This window comes from Lepus europaeus, chromosome 5, assembly GCF_033115175.1.
Source record: "Lepus europaeus isolate LE1 chromosome 5, mLepTim1.pri, whole genome shotgun sequence".
Classification (NCBI taxonomy): Eukaryota; Metazoa; Chordata; class Mammalia; order Lagomorpha; family Leporidae; genus Lepus; species Lepus europaeus.
The window spans coordinates 119,648,760-119,663,941 of NC_084831.1; the positions used below are offsets into that span (position 1 = coordinate 119,648,760).

The 15,182-nt window shown below is 46.6% G+C and overlaps 1 protein-coding gene across 3 annotated transcripts in view; it reads right to left on the reverse strand.

Moving 5' to 3' along the window:
* Positions 1–15,182, reverse strand: part of GATAD2B (GATA zinc finger domain containing 2B) — a 104,454-nt gene that overhangs the window by 89,000 nt on the left and 272 nt on the right. The gene's annotated exons all lie outside the window — the stretch shown is intronic.

Here is a 15,182-nt window from a genome sequence, read left to right on the forward strand (position 1 = left end):
AGCCGCGGCGGCCATTGGAGGGTAAACCAACAGCAAAAGGAAGACCTTTCTCTCTGTCTCTCTCTCTCACTGTCCACTCTGCCTGTCCTATATATATATATATATATATATATATATATATATATATATATTCTTAAAAGGCAAAACTTTCAAATTCTCAATACATTCAGCTAAGGACCTTGAGCATTCTTGAATACCTGAATTACAAAATAAGAATAGTATCAGAGTAACACATTAACCTATTCATAGACACTTACTATAGGATAAACTCCCAATTATGTGGGAAGAATGGCATGCTATTCACAACAAACTCCTATAGAACTTTATTTACTTATTTTATTTAAAAGGCAAGGTTAGAGAAAGGGAGTGACAGAGAGAGGTCTTCCATTCACTGGTTCACTCTCCAAATGGCCACAATGGCCAGTTTTAGGCCAGGTCAAAGCCAGAAGCTAGGAGCTTCTTCCAGGTCTCTCATGTGGGTGCAGGGGCCCAAGCACTTGGGCCATCCTCTGCTGCTTTCCTAGGGCACATTAGCAGAGAGCAGGATGGGAAACAGAGCAGCCGGATATTGAACAGGTGCCCATATGGGATGCCAGTGCTGCATCCCAACTGTTTCAATCCCTTTGACAGCAATGTATCAATCTAGCCATATAAGTATTAAAGAGTGACTAGAAAACTACCCCACCCTCCAAAAGCTTTTATCCTACTGGGGAAACTGTTCTTATGATTTTCACTAGTAGACAAAGATTCATACTGCCAAATAAATTTTGGAATCCAAAGGTGAACACCATTCAGATAATCCTTATGCCTTTAAATGGTATTTGGCACATTGTTTCTTGTTCTAATTTCAAGATTAACATATCAATCTTTAAAAGACTCGACAGGCCGGCACTGTGGCTCAATAGGCTAATCCTCCTCCATGAGGCGCTGGCACACCAGGTTGTAGTCCCGGTTGCCCCTCTTCCAGGCCAGCTCTCTGCTGTGGCCAGGGAGTGCAGTGGAGGATGGCCCAAGTGCTTGGGCCCTGCACCCCATGGGAGACCAGGAGAAGAACCTGGCTCCTGCCTTTGGATCAGCGCAGTGCACAGGTGGCAGCGCGCCGGCCATTGGAGGGTGAACCAATGGCAAAAGGAAGACCTTTCTCTCTGTCTCTCTCTCTCACTGTCCACTCTGCCTGTCAAAAAAAAAAAAAAAAAGACTAGACAAAGGTATTGTTCCTTCTCTGATCCCTAGGTTTATCAGCACACTTCAGAGAAAAAAATAATGATGGATTTTTCAGCTTTCTTAGTGTAATACCACTATTTACAGAAAGGAAGGGTTTCTTGCTCCTGGTTCAAGAGTGTCTGCTCACTCACAAGTTGAAACCTTACTCTCCTCATTCTAGCATGTTAGAATAATGAGGCAGAGGTAGGAGGAAACCACACAATAGCTCAGTTGCAGCTCTTCTCTTGGGAATACATTTAAGATAAAGGCCAAGTTAGCTGAGCTGCACTACTTGCCTTCAAAGATTCCTGAGGGGAAAAGGATAGCCCCATACCGCTGAAGTTCCAAAAAAATACCTGGCCTAATGCCATCATACTAGTTCTCTGAAAAATCAGCACACAGAATCAGTCATTTCTCTCATTCCAGTGATAACCCTTAAAACTTTTTCAACCCATACAGGAACTAAAAAGAAGCAGAACAACAAACTGCAGTATTCTCCAAGCACCTAGAGAAATCACTGGAATCAGCCTGGAATTCCATCCCAGTCTCCCACATGGATGGCAGGGGCCCAAGCAAATGAAGCCATCACCTGCTACCTCCCGGGATGCATTAACAGGAAGCTGAATCAGAAGCAGAGAAGCCAGGACTTGACTGGGCATGCCTGAGATGGGGCATCACAAACAGTGGCTTAACCCACTGCACTGCAATGCCTCCCCCCAAGATTACAACTTTTTTTTTCTTGAAGATTTATTTATTTGAAAGTCAGAATTACACAGAGAGAGAAGCAGAGAGAGAGAGAGAGAGAGAGAGAGAGAGTCTTCCATCCAATGGTTCACTTCCCCCAATGGCTGAAGCTGCACCGATCTGAAGCCAGGAGACAGGAGCTTCTTCCTGGTCTCCCACGTAGGTGCAGGGGCCCAAGGATTTGGGCCATCTTGTACTGCTTTCCCAGACCATAGCAGAGTGCTGGATCAGAAGTAGAGCAGCTGGGTCTCAAACCTGTCCCAATTTGGGATGCTGGCACCTCAGGAGGTGGCTAAGACCCACTACGCCACAGCACCAGCCCCAAGATTACAACTTTTTGACAGAGCTTTTCCAACAATGTTGGATTCACCACTTTTATTAATCTGTGAAATACTAGCAAAACCACCACCTCCTCGAGAATAGAGTTCTCACATCTGTAAAACGGGTATATCTCCCTCACAGGGTTACTGAAACTACTGAAACAGAGGACAGGGCATTTGGTACAGCAGTTCAGACTTGGGATGCCCATTTTCCATATCAGAGAGCCTAGTATGAGTCCCACTACTCTACATCTGATCCAGCTTCCTGCTAATGAGCACTCTGTGAGGCAACAGGGTCCCTGCCACCCGAGCAGGACACCCAGACTGAGTTCCAGACACCCAGCTTCAGTATGACCCATTCCTGGCTGTTGCAGGTAGTTGGGGAGTAAACCAGCAGATAGAGATCTCTGCCTTTGAAAACAAACGAAAAAAACTGGGGCCAACATTGTGGTACAGCAGATTAAGCCACCACTCTATGCCAGCATCCCATATTAGAGTGCTGGTCTGAGTACCAGCTATTCTGCTTCCGATCCAGCTTTCTGCTAATGTGCCTAGAAAGGCAGCAGAAGATGGCACAAGTACTTGAGCCCTACCACCCATGTGGGAGATCAGAATGGAGTTCCTGCTTCCTGGTTTCAGCCTGGCCCAGCCCCAGCTGTTGCAACCATTTGGAGAGTGAACCAGCAGACAGAAGATCTCTTTTTTGTTTGTCGGTCCTTCAGCCTCTCTCTGTGTAGCTCTGCCTTTCAAAGAAATAAATCTCTAAAAAAAAAATCATTCTTGTTTTTTAAGATTTATTTCTTGATTTGAAAGTCAATTACACAGAGAGGAACAGAGAGAAACACTGAGATCTTCCATCTGCTGATTCACTCCCCAAATGGCAGCAATGGCCAGCGCTAAACCAAGCCAAAACCAGACACCAGTAGCTTCATCTGGGTCTCCCACATGGGTGCAGGGGCCCAAGGACTTGGGCCATCCTCTGTTGCTTTCCCAGGAGCATTAGCAGGGGAGCTGGAAGGGAAATGGAGCAGCCAGGACTCAAACTAGTGTCCACATGGCATGCCAGCACTGCAGACGGCAACTTAACCCACCATACCATGGCACCAGCCACCAAAAAAATTTCTTTAAAAAAGTAAAAGGGGCTGGCGCTGTGGCCCAGTGGAATAAGCCACTGTCTGCAGTGCCAGCATCCCATATGAGCACCGGTTCAAGTCTGAGCTGCTCTACTTCTGATTCAATTCCCTGCTAATGCACCTGGAAAAGCAGTAGCAGCAGATGGCCCAAATACTTGGGCCCCTGTACCCACATGTGACCCAAATGAAGCTCCTGGCTTGGGCCTGGCCCAGCCCTGGCCGTTGTAGCCATCTGGGAAGTGAACCAATGGATAAAAGCTCTTTCTCTCTGCTTTTCAAATAAATAATCTTTTTTTAAAAAATTAGAAAATTTGCATATAAGATAACCGATTAAAAAGTATTAGAGGAGGACATTTGGCCTAGGAATTAAGACATGGGTTAATATGCCCACATTCCGTATAAGGAGTATCTGGGTTCAAGTCCCAGCTCTAGCTTCTGACTCCAATTTCCCGAGAACCCAGACCCTGGAAAACAGAGGTGATGGCTCAAGTAATTGAGTTCCTGCCACCCACACTGAAGAACCAGACTGTGTTCCCAGCTTCCAGCTTCAACCCAGACCAGTCCCAACCACTGCATTTGGGGAGTAAACCAGTAGAAGGGATAGAATAAAGAGCTCCCTCTCTCTGCCTCTCAAATATTTTTAAATAAATAAATTTTTAAAATACATTATATATGGAGCCACTGCTGTGGCACAGCAGGTAAGGCCACCACCTGCAATGCTGGCATCCCATGTGGATTCCGGTTGAGTCCGGGTTGCTCCATTTCCAATCCAGCTCTATGTTGTGGCCTGAGAAAGCAGTAGAGGATGGCCCAAGTCCTTGGTCTCCCTACATGGGAGACCCAGAAGAGGCTCCTGGCTTCAGATCGGGCTCATCTCCAGCTGTTGCAGCCACTTGGGGAGTGACCTAGCAGATGAAGACCTCTCTCTGTCTTTTTGCCTCTGCCTCTCTGTAACTCTGCCTTTCAAACAAATAAATAAATCTTAAAAAAAAAGAAAGATTATTAAAAAAGAAAATGCATACAAACAAAATACTTATTATTTATTACCAATTATTTATGGCTTCAATGATAAAAAGAAAAGACTGGAGGGGCTGGCACTGTGGCGCAGTGGGTTAACGCTCTAGCCTAAAGCGCCGGCATCCTATATGGGTGCCAGTTCGAGACCCAGCTGCTCCACTTCGAATCCAGCTCTCTGCTATGGCCTGGGAAAGCAGTAGAAAATGGCCCACGTCCTTGGGCCCTTGCACCCGCGTGGGAGACCTGGAGGAAGCTCCTAGCTCCTGGCTTCCGCCTGGCCCAGCTCTGGCCATTGCACCCATTTGGAGACTGAACCAGCAACAGAAAATTTCTCTTGGGACTGGCATTGTGGCACAATAGGTTAATCTTACGCCTGCAGCGCCAGCATCCCTTATGTGCACTGGTTCTAATCCCGGTTGCCCATCTCCCGATCCAGCTCTATGCTGATGGCCTAAGAAAGCAGTGGAAGATGATGGCCCTGGCACTTGGACCTCTGCACCCACATGGGAGACCTGGAAGAAGCTCCTGGCTCCTGGATTCGGATCAGTCCAGCTCCAGCCATTGTAGCCATTTGGGGAGTGAACCACCAGATGGAAGACCTTTCTTTGTCACTCCTTCTCACTGACTGTAACTTCACCTCTCAAATAAATAAAGTCTTTAAAAAAAAAATACTACTCTAGGCCAGCGCTGTGGCTTAACAGGCTAATCCTCCGCCTTGCGGCACCGGCACACCAGGTTCTAGTCCCAGTTGGGGCGCTGGATTCTATCCCGGTTGCCCCTCTTCCAGGCCAGCTCTCTGCTATGGCCCGGGAAGGCAGTGGAGGATGGCCCAAGTCCTTGGGCCCTGCACCCGCATGGGAGACCAGGATAAGCACCTGGCTCCTGGCTTCGGATCAGCGCGATGCGCTGGCCGCAGCAGCCATTGGAGGGTGAACCAACGGCAAAAAGGAAGACCTTTCTCTCTCTCTCACTATCCACTCTGCCTGTCAAAAAAAAAAAAACAAACCTACTCTTTCTCTGCCTCTGCCTTTCCCTCTCTGTAACTCTTTCAAGTAAATAAATAAATCTTTTTTAAAAAAAGTGTTGGAGCAGTGTTCTGGCATGGCAGGCTGGGTTACCCCTCCTGATGCTGGCATCCCATATCAGAATACCAGTTTGGGGGCTGGCGCTGTGGCACAGTGGGTTTACGCCCTGGCCTGAAGCGCAGGCATTCCATGTGGGTGCCAATTCGAGGCCCAGCTGCTCCACTTCTGATCCAGCTCTCTGCTATGGCCTGGGAAATCAGTGGAAGATGGCCCAGGTCCTTGGGCCCCTGCACCTATGTGAGAGACCGAAAGAAGCTCCCGGCTCCTTGCTTCGAATCGGCACAGCTCCAGCCACTGCGGCCAATTAGGGAGTGAACCATCGGACAGAAGACCTCTCTCTGCCTCTGCCCTCTCTCTTTAACTCTTTCAAATAAAATAAATAAATCTTTAAAAAAAAAAAATAATAACAGTTTGAAGCAAACTACTCTGCTTCTGATCCAGCTTCCTGCTAATGTGCCTGGCAAAACAGTGGAAGGTGGCCCAAATGCCACACCACGTTGGAAAACAGGATGAAGTTCTTGGTTCCTAGCCTCAGTCTGACTCAGACCTGGGTGTTGCAGACACCTGGGGAGTGAACCAAGGTTGGAAGATCTGTCTCTCCCTATCACTCTGCCTTTCAAATAAATAAATCTCTTAAAAAGGGAGGCGGCTTGAACAGTGTACAAAATTTCAAATTTATTTCTAACAATTGAAAACTACTGAATACTTTTTAAGAAAGAGAAGCAGAAACAGGCATGTACGTGTGCATGGTGTGTGTGTAGCACAGCAGGTTAAGCCACTACTTGGGACACCCACATCCAATATCAGAGTGCTAGTTTGAGCCCCTGCTAGTCTACTTCCTATCCAGCTTCCTGCTAATGCATCCTGGGAAGCAGCAGGTGATACAAAAGCACATGGGCCCCTGCCACCCATATTGGAGACATGAATGGAATTCTGGGCTTTTAGCTTTGGCTGGGTCCAGCCCTGGCTGTTCTAAGCATTTGGATATTTGGAGAGTGAACCAGCAGATGGAAGATATCTTTTTTTTTTAGAAGATATCTCTGTGTGTGTGTGTGTCTTTCTCTGCTACTCTTTCAAGTAGATAAAAATAAATTTAAAAATAAACATTTAAGAAGAGGAAGCAGAAAAATCAGATATATGTTATATCATTTTGAAGGTAGCACAATAGGAAGCTCAAAAAAGGAGTAAGAATAAAAACAGAAGGCCGGCACCGTGGCTCAATAGACTAATCCTCTGCCTTGCGGCGCTGGCACGCCGGGTTCTAGTCCCGGTCGGGGCGCCGCATTCTATCCCCATTGCCCCTCTTCCAGGCCAGCTCTCTGCTATGGCCCGGGAAGGCAGTGGAGGATGGCCCAAGTGCTTGGGCCCTGCACCCACATGGGAGACCAGGAGAAGCACCTGGCTCCTGGCTTCGGATCAGCACAATGCGCTGGCTGCAGCGGCCATTGGAGGGTGAACCAACGGCAAAAAGGAAGACCTTTCTCTCTGTCTCTCTCTCTCACTATCCACTCTGCCTGTCCAAAAAAAAAAAAAAAACCGGAAGTATAAGAGATCATGACAAGATTTTTTTTTTTTGACAGGCAGAGTGGATAGTGAGAGAGAGACAGAGAGAAAGGTCTTCCTTTTTTTGCCGTCGTTCACCCTCCAATGGCCGCTTCGACCGGCGCACCGTGCTGATCCGAAGCCAGAAGCCAGGTGCTTCTCCTGGTCTCCCATGCGAGTGCAGGGCCCAAGCACTTGGGCCATCCTCCACTGCCTTCCCGGGCCATAGCAGAGAGCTGGCCTGGAAGAGGGGCAACCGGGATAGAATCCGGCGCCCCAACAGGGACTAGAACCCGGCGTGCCGGCGCCGCAAGGCGGAGGATTAGCCTGTTGAGCCACGGCGCTGGCCAATTATGACAAGATTTTAAGAATTGTTGTGGGCTTGTATTAGGAGATCAGCAGTGGAGATAAAGAAGAAGCTACAGAAATATTTAGAAAATAATGAATAAGGGAGAAGTGACAATAATGTTCGTATTTCTGTCTTAGATGACTCCATGAATCATAGAAGGGGAAGAGACACTATTGGGAATGTTCAGTTTGAAGTGCCAAGGGGCTACACAAGTAGACATGCTTAGTAAACAATAGACAACTGGAAACAAAGAAATGGAGTTTAGAAGACATAATACAATTCATGTGAATATACATGAAGGTGCTTCTTTGATAATTAAGTTCATAATGAGAACTTTCAATGGGAAGGCAATCATTTCAGCATTATTTAAATAACACAAAACATTTTAAGATCCCATGCTATGCTTATCACATTCATACTTTTGTAATAAACAAGAAGTTGGGAATACAGGTTATTTCTGCTACTATTTAATCAAAAAATATTAACTGAATATTAACTATATGCCATGCACTTATACTAGACACTAAACAGAAAACCAAAATACATAGCAGGGATATGAATCCGTGCCTTCAAAGACCTTGTATCACAGGAGGGGAACCAATAAGCAATAAATTTAAGAAATACATACATTGCAAGTGTTGAATACCATGAAAAAGAGGAAGAAAAGAGTGATGAGGAGTGAGGGAAAGGAGCTGAAGATACAATTTTTATTTATATAAAAGGCAGAGAGAGAGAGATCTTCCCCCCATGAATATATTTCCCAAATACCTGCAACACCGTGGGCTGGGCCACGTCAAAGCCAGGAATACAGAATTTAAGTCTTCCACAAGGATAGCAAGGACCCAACTATTTGAGCTGTAATCTGCTACCTTCCAGGATGCACATTAGCAGGAAGCTGGAATCAGAAATGGAGCCAGGGGCCAGTGTTGTGGCTTAGCAGGTTAAGCTGCCACCTACAACACAGGAATTACATATGGGCGCCAGTTCAAGTCCTAGCTTCTCCACTTCCAATCCAGCTCCCTGCTAATGGCATGGGAGAACAATGGAAGATGGGACAACTGCTTGGGCCTCTGCACCCACATGGGAGATCTGGAATAAGCTCCTGGCTTTGAATCAGCCCAGCTCCAGCCACTGCAGCCATTTGGGGAGTGAACCAGCAGATGGAAACCTCTCTCTCTCTATCTCGCTCTCTCTCTCTCTCTTCCCCTAATTCTGCCTTTCAAACAAGATAAATCTTTAAAAAAAGAAAGAGTTAAGGTAACAACAAATAAAGGAAAAGGAGAACGAGTGTTTAGCCTAGCAGTTAAAACAACAATGTTCCATATTGGAGTGCAGCTCCTAACCAACTTCCAGCCAATGCAGACCTTAGGAGGCAGCAATGATAACTCAAGCAATTGAGTTCCTGTCAACTATGTGGGCGATCTGGATTGCATTCCCAGCTCCTGGCCCTAGCCTGGCCCAGGCCTAGTCCAATCCCAACCATCACAGGCATCTGGAGAGTAACCTAGTAGATGGAAGCATTCTTTTTCTCTGCCTCTCAAAAAAAAAAAAAAAAAAAGGTAGAAGAGGACGTATCATTTAAGACCTTATAAGCTATTATAAGGACTGGCTTTTATTCTGAAAGAAATGGGAATCTGAAAATGAGAAACCTTTCCCTAAGTCATAACTAATAAGTGACAAAGCTAAGATTTGACTCAGAACTTTTACACTCGGGGTCGGCGCTTTCTCACAGTGGATTAATGCTCTGGCCTGAAGCGCCAACATCCCGTATGGGCGCCGGTTCGAGACCCAGCTACTCCACTTCCGATCCAGCTCTCTACTATGGCCTGGGAAAGCAGTAGAAGATGGTCCAAGTTCTTAGGCTCCTGCACCCCGCGTAGGAGACCTGGAAGAGAAGCTCCTGGCTTCGAATCGGCGCAGCTCCAGCCATTGCAGCCAACTGGGGAGTGAACCAGCGGATGGAAGACCTCTTTCTCTCTCTCTCTCTCTCCTTTCTCTGTGTAACTCTTTCAAATAAATACATAAATCTTTAAAAAAAAAAAAAAAAGAACTTTTACACTCTAGACACTATTCCAATCTACTACTTACTAGTCTACCCCCTCCCCTTTCAAGAAGTCTGAATTTAAGTACTCTCAAAAAGTTAACTTTATAAAAATATCTTCTACTTAAGAGATGAATAAGGGCCAGCACTGTGACATAGCAGGTAAAGCCACTGCCTGCAATGCTGGCATGCCGTATGGGCACCAGTTCAAGACCTGGCTGCTCTACTTCTGATTCAGCTCTCTGTTGTGGCCTGGGAAAGCAGAGGAAGGAGGCCCAAGTCCTTGGATCCCTGCACCCATGTGGGAGAACTGGAGGAGGCTCCTGGCTCCAGATGGGCACAGCTCTGGCCGTTGTGGCCAACTGGGGAGTGAACCATCAGATGGAAGACCTCTCTCTCTGCCTCTCCTTCTCTGTGTTAACTCTGACTTTCAAATGAATGAATAAATCTTAAAAACAAAACAAAACAAAAAAGCTTCCATAAAGCCTCCAGTTAATCCATGCAGCCCCTAACACTCATGAGAATTTATTAATCCTGGGGTATAATATAAACCCTACTTACATTTCAGCCTATACTTTGGAATATTACAAATGCCATTTTCTTCCCAAATAAGGCAAAATCAACAACGTTTAGATAGGGAGTCTTACAGTTTGACTTTCAGGTTCAGGTAACAGTAACCTGAGTTATATTAAAAATATATCCCAAAAACAAGAAAAGGGCAGGGGGAGGGCACAGCAGTTTAGGCTACCACTTGGGATACCTATATCCCATACTGGAGTACCTGGTCTGAGTTCCAGCTACTCCACACTTCAGATTCAGCTTCCTGCTAATATGCCTTGTAGGCAACAGATGATGACTTAAGTATTTAGGTTCCTGCACCTACATAGGAGACCCAGATGGAGTTCCTGGCTTCTGGCTTTGGTGGAGTCCTGCCCCAGCTGTTGAGGGCATTTGGGAAGTGAACCAGAGCATGGAAAATCTGTCTCTTCCTCTGTCACCTTGCCTTTTAAATAAATATTTTTTAAAAAAAAAATGTATATTATGGGCAAGCACTGTGGCACAGCAGGTTAAAGCCCCAGCCTGCAGCAACGGCATCCCATATGGGTGCCAGTTCAAATCCCAGCTGCTCCACTTCCAATCCAGCTCCCTGCTAACGCACCTGGAAAAGCAGTGGAAGATGGTCCAAGTCCTTGGACCCCTGCACCCACATGGGAAACCCAGAAGCTCCTAGGTTCGGATCAGCTCAGCTCTGGCCCTTGTGGCCGTTTGGGGAATTAAGCAGCAGATCGAAGACCTCTACCTCTCTCTGTAATGCTTTCAAATAAATAAAATAAATCTTTAAAAAAAAACTCTCTTCATCTCTCCAATTCTTTCAAATAAATAAATAAACCCTTACCCCCAAAAAATATATATATACACATATAAATACACATACACTAGCCAGGCATGAAAAACAACAAAAGAAATGTCTTGGGGCCAGTGTCACAGCATAGCCAGGAATGTCTCACCTGTGACACCAGCATCCCCAAAAGGGTGTCAGTTCATTTCTCAGCTGCTCCACTTTCAATCCAGCTCCCTGCTAATGGCTTGGGAACAGCAGTGGAAGATGGCCCAAGTGTTTGGGCCCCTGCTACCCATGTGGGAAACCTGGTAGAAGTTCCTTGCTCCTGGCTTTGAACTGACCCACGTGAACCAGCAGATAGAAGACCTCTCTCTCTCTCTCCCATCCTCTCTGTAACTCTGACTTTCAAAATACATAAATATTTTTTAAAAACAATTCATATGTTGTCAAAAACACTTCTGCCATTACTATGACCTTTTGAGGTCTGGGGTTTGACCATTTAATACCTCAAAAATAACAAAATATATGTCCTCATTCATCTGTTGCATTTGGTACTATAACGCCAAATTCTTGTAAGCTTCTTGCCAGTTGACAGCAATTTACAGCAGTGGCAAAGGTTAGGGAACTTTGAGGGAGATACCAAACTACTGAGCCACTATCCAAGAAGTACTTCAGGTTAAGCCCTAATGACCCTGGGACATTCCTCTCCTTCTGGATGAACTTCACTAACAGTTTTTTTTAATCAACCAAAGTTGATATAAGTTTTCTCAAGAAGCCAAGCAACATGAGCATTCTGAGCTAAGTGCAGAGGGGCTGCCTGTCAGCACGACTCCCAGTGGGGTGGCTAACATGGAATATGCTCCAGAGTCTAGGGATATTTCATACATCCACAAGACAAAGGTAAAAGATGCACTATGAGGAGGGGTCCATTTCAAATCAGGCCTATTCTCAAAGGCTGTCAGCACTATTAAACCAAGTGAGGAGATTCCCTGCATTATGGATTCTGCAGCCATCAAAAGCCCCAATTATTACCTACAGGAAAACCTTCAGATTACTGAGGATAAACCAAAATCATGGCTAACAGAAGTTTTCTCCCCAGGGGCTGGAGATGTGGCACAGTTGGCTAAGCCTCCGTCTGCAGCGCCAGCATCCCATATGGGTGCTGGTTTGTGTCCCAACCGCTCCTCTTCCAATCCAGTTCTCTGCTATGGCCTGGGAAAGCAGTAGAGGATGGTCCAAATCCTTGGGCCCCTGGACCTGTGTGGGAGACCCGGAAGAAGCTCCTGGCTTCAGATCAGCCTGGCTCCCCGGCCACTGCAGCCATTTGGGGAGTGAATCAGTGAATGGAAGACCTTTCTCTCTGTTTCTCCCTCTGTAATTCTACCTCTCAAATAAATACATAAGTTTTCTCCCCAAAAGCTAGTCCCTTTCAACAGAAACAGAACTTCCTTATATATCTTTTCCCAGGGTTAGCCAACAGCAGGGGAACTGCAACTTCATGTGGCATTGTCTGATAGGTTGGCTTTTTCCCCTGGCAAAAGGTGGACTGACAGCTTTACACCAGAACTAGATTTATAGTCAATGTGGGTGTGTGTCTCATTTTTTTCTTTTCCTCCAAATGACCTCAGAAAATGCCTGGTTGTTTCACTTTGAAATGTAATGATGCAGTGGTTTAGTAAGTACTGCAAAAATCTGGAAAAGAAAGTCCCTCAATCTCTCAGTCCCACTTGTAGCTCAGATCTTAACGATTTTCCTAATAGTTGTTCTAATCAACCAAAGCTGGTTTGGCTTTTCTCAATGAGTCAAGCAACATGAGCCTTCTAAGCTAAGAGCAGAGGGGCTGCTTGTCAGCATGTCTCCCAATGGGGCGGCTAACGCGGAATATGCACCAGAGTCTCGAAACCAGGACAACACAGCTGCTACCTGTGCATCTCCAGCTTGATAGGTGGCAAAGAAAAAGAAAAGAAGAATGAATAGACTTAGTAACTGCAATTAATAAACTGAAACAAGAGGCTTGCTTTACACGCAAATACAAGACTCACTGCTCATAGCTAGGAAGAATCCACAGGTCCCAGGATATGATTAAGATGCCTTTACTACTGACACAGACACCTCTTCCTCCCTGCTGTTCTGTAGCCAAAACCCTAGCCTGAGGTCTAGGCTAGCCCAGCCTGCACCAAAAAATAAATAAAATTGGAAAGGAGAGAAAAAAAATAAAAAAGGAGGGGACAACAAACAGGCTTTTGAAAGTACTTTAAAACTGTAAAGCTCAGAAAAAATCCCTCACACCTCCCTCTCCTACCACACTGTGGTCCTATATTAAACACAGCAGCAAAAGTTACTGCCTGGACTTAGACTTGAAGGCCTGATCAAGGAACCTGGTTTACACTGTTCCTAGACAAGTATCTGAATGGAACCTCTACTCAGACTCTATTGGAACTGCCTCTAGACAGGAAGTTAACAGACATTACACTCAGTCAGGGAAGGCAAACCACAGTGTCATAAAGATGGATGCTGCTGTCAACTGCAGATCACTCACCTCACTGAGAACGTCCTCACTAACGGAAAGGACCAAAGTCTGTAAGCCTCACCTCTTCTCAAATTGGATCACTCAGCTTACAGGTCCAGACTTCTGATTCCTGCTGATTACTACTTACTACCTCGTTCTACGATGATTACCACTGCCACAGACTAAAAACTATATTCCTCTAAAATCTCAACAGGCCTACTAGATAAGTAAGCCCCATTAACTAGTTATTCATACAACTTACTTGCTTATAAAGACCAAGGAATGCTCAGCTTTGTCCTAGCCCATCCCCAAACAGCCAAGAATGGATACAGTCACCAAAAAAAAGCACCATTTCCAAGAGGTGTGTGCCTTCCTCAAAACCTACTGCATCCTTCCTAGTAGCACCTTTAGCTTCTCCAGAGGTAACTACCTCTTTCTCAGCCAATAATCCGCCCAAAATGTGTATCAAGACTGCTCCAGCACCAAAAGCATGAATCCAACTAGCTATAGGTCTTCAAGGAAGAGTTTAGGTCAGTATATCGAAGAAAATGCAGTAGAGTTAGCACTAAACTCCCCAACAGGTTAATCAAGAAGAACAGACAGACACTATGCTGCTGCCACAAAACACCCAGTCGTGTGCACTCAGAGGGGTACTGGAAAGGCCGCAGGACAGAGGTGGGAGGGAAAATGCTTTTTCACTTTGTACCACAGACATGTACTGTCCATTCAAAATAGAAATTTTTGGAAGAGAAAATGTCCTAAAACCTGCAAAAGCATCAGTTCTTCCCCATCACCTATAATGCCAAACCCCTCTTTTGCAGTTTGACCTGAAAACACTGCTCTTTCTCTTTGCTGAAATATATCCAATACCCTTCACCTCTCTCTCTCTCTCTCTCTCTCTCTCTCACACACACACACACACACACACACACACACGTCTTGCAAATAATCACGATCAAATGAGAAAACTGACTCCTGGGAGGCTACCTGATTCTCCAGAGGTCAGCAAAGGAAAAGCCGGAGAGCTAGCTCAGGTAGCACCACGCACCACTCACCATTAATGCTTCCAGCTCCACCTCACTGCCAGCCCAACGAGCTAACATCTTTCATTTGGAGGGAAGTTGATGCTGGAGATGAAGCCAAAGAGCCTACCATACCTTTATGGAGGAGAAATGCTGTCCCAGGCCACGGGAGTGGCTAACGCGGGTTAGAGTTAACAGGGCGAGGAGGCAAAAAGTACTCCAAGTCCCCGTCTGTCTACGGAAAGGTAAGTTCCAGCTCCATCGACCCTCAGGCACTGGACCAGCAGCCAGAGCCGGCGTGCCCCAGAAACCCCAGAAAGGGGCGGCTATCGCTACAAAGGTAAGTGCCCACCCGGGCTGAGACAATTCCCTTCTCCTCCGAGGAGAGCGAGGGAACGGTGGACGACGAAATAAAGGGGTGAGGCTCTGCGCTCCTGATCCCTTTCCCTAAATAAAGATAATTACCCCGTGTTCCCTTCATCCTTAAGGATCCCCATTTGTCCCATCCGCCGGCAAACACAAGACTGAGCGCAGGGAGCGGCCCCCGCACCCTGAGGGCACCACTGGGGGTGGAGAGAGTTAAAAAAAAAGGGGGGGGCGCGCTAGAGAGGAAAGGAGGGGAGCATGGCGGGCATGAGGTAGTGAGTGAAAGCGGGGATGGCGGGGGAAACCGGGCGCGAAGGAGGGGAGAAAGAGTAAAAGGAGAAGAAATGAAGGGACACGAGCTGGGGGCGCGCGAGGCCGAAGTGAAAGACCGGGGCGCGCGCGCGGAGGGGGGAGGGGGTGAGGTGAAGGGGGAGCGCGAGGCGGGGGCGCGCGGTGCCGGGGTGGGGGGAGGGGGACGCAAGGCGGGGGCGCGCGGGCGGGCGTCGGCT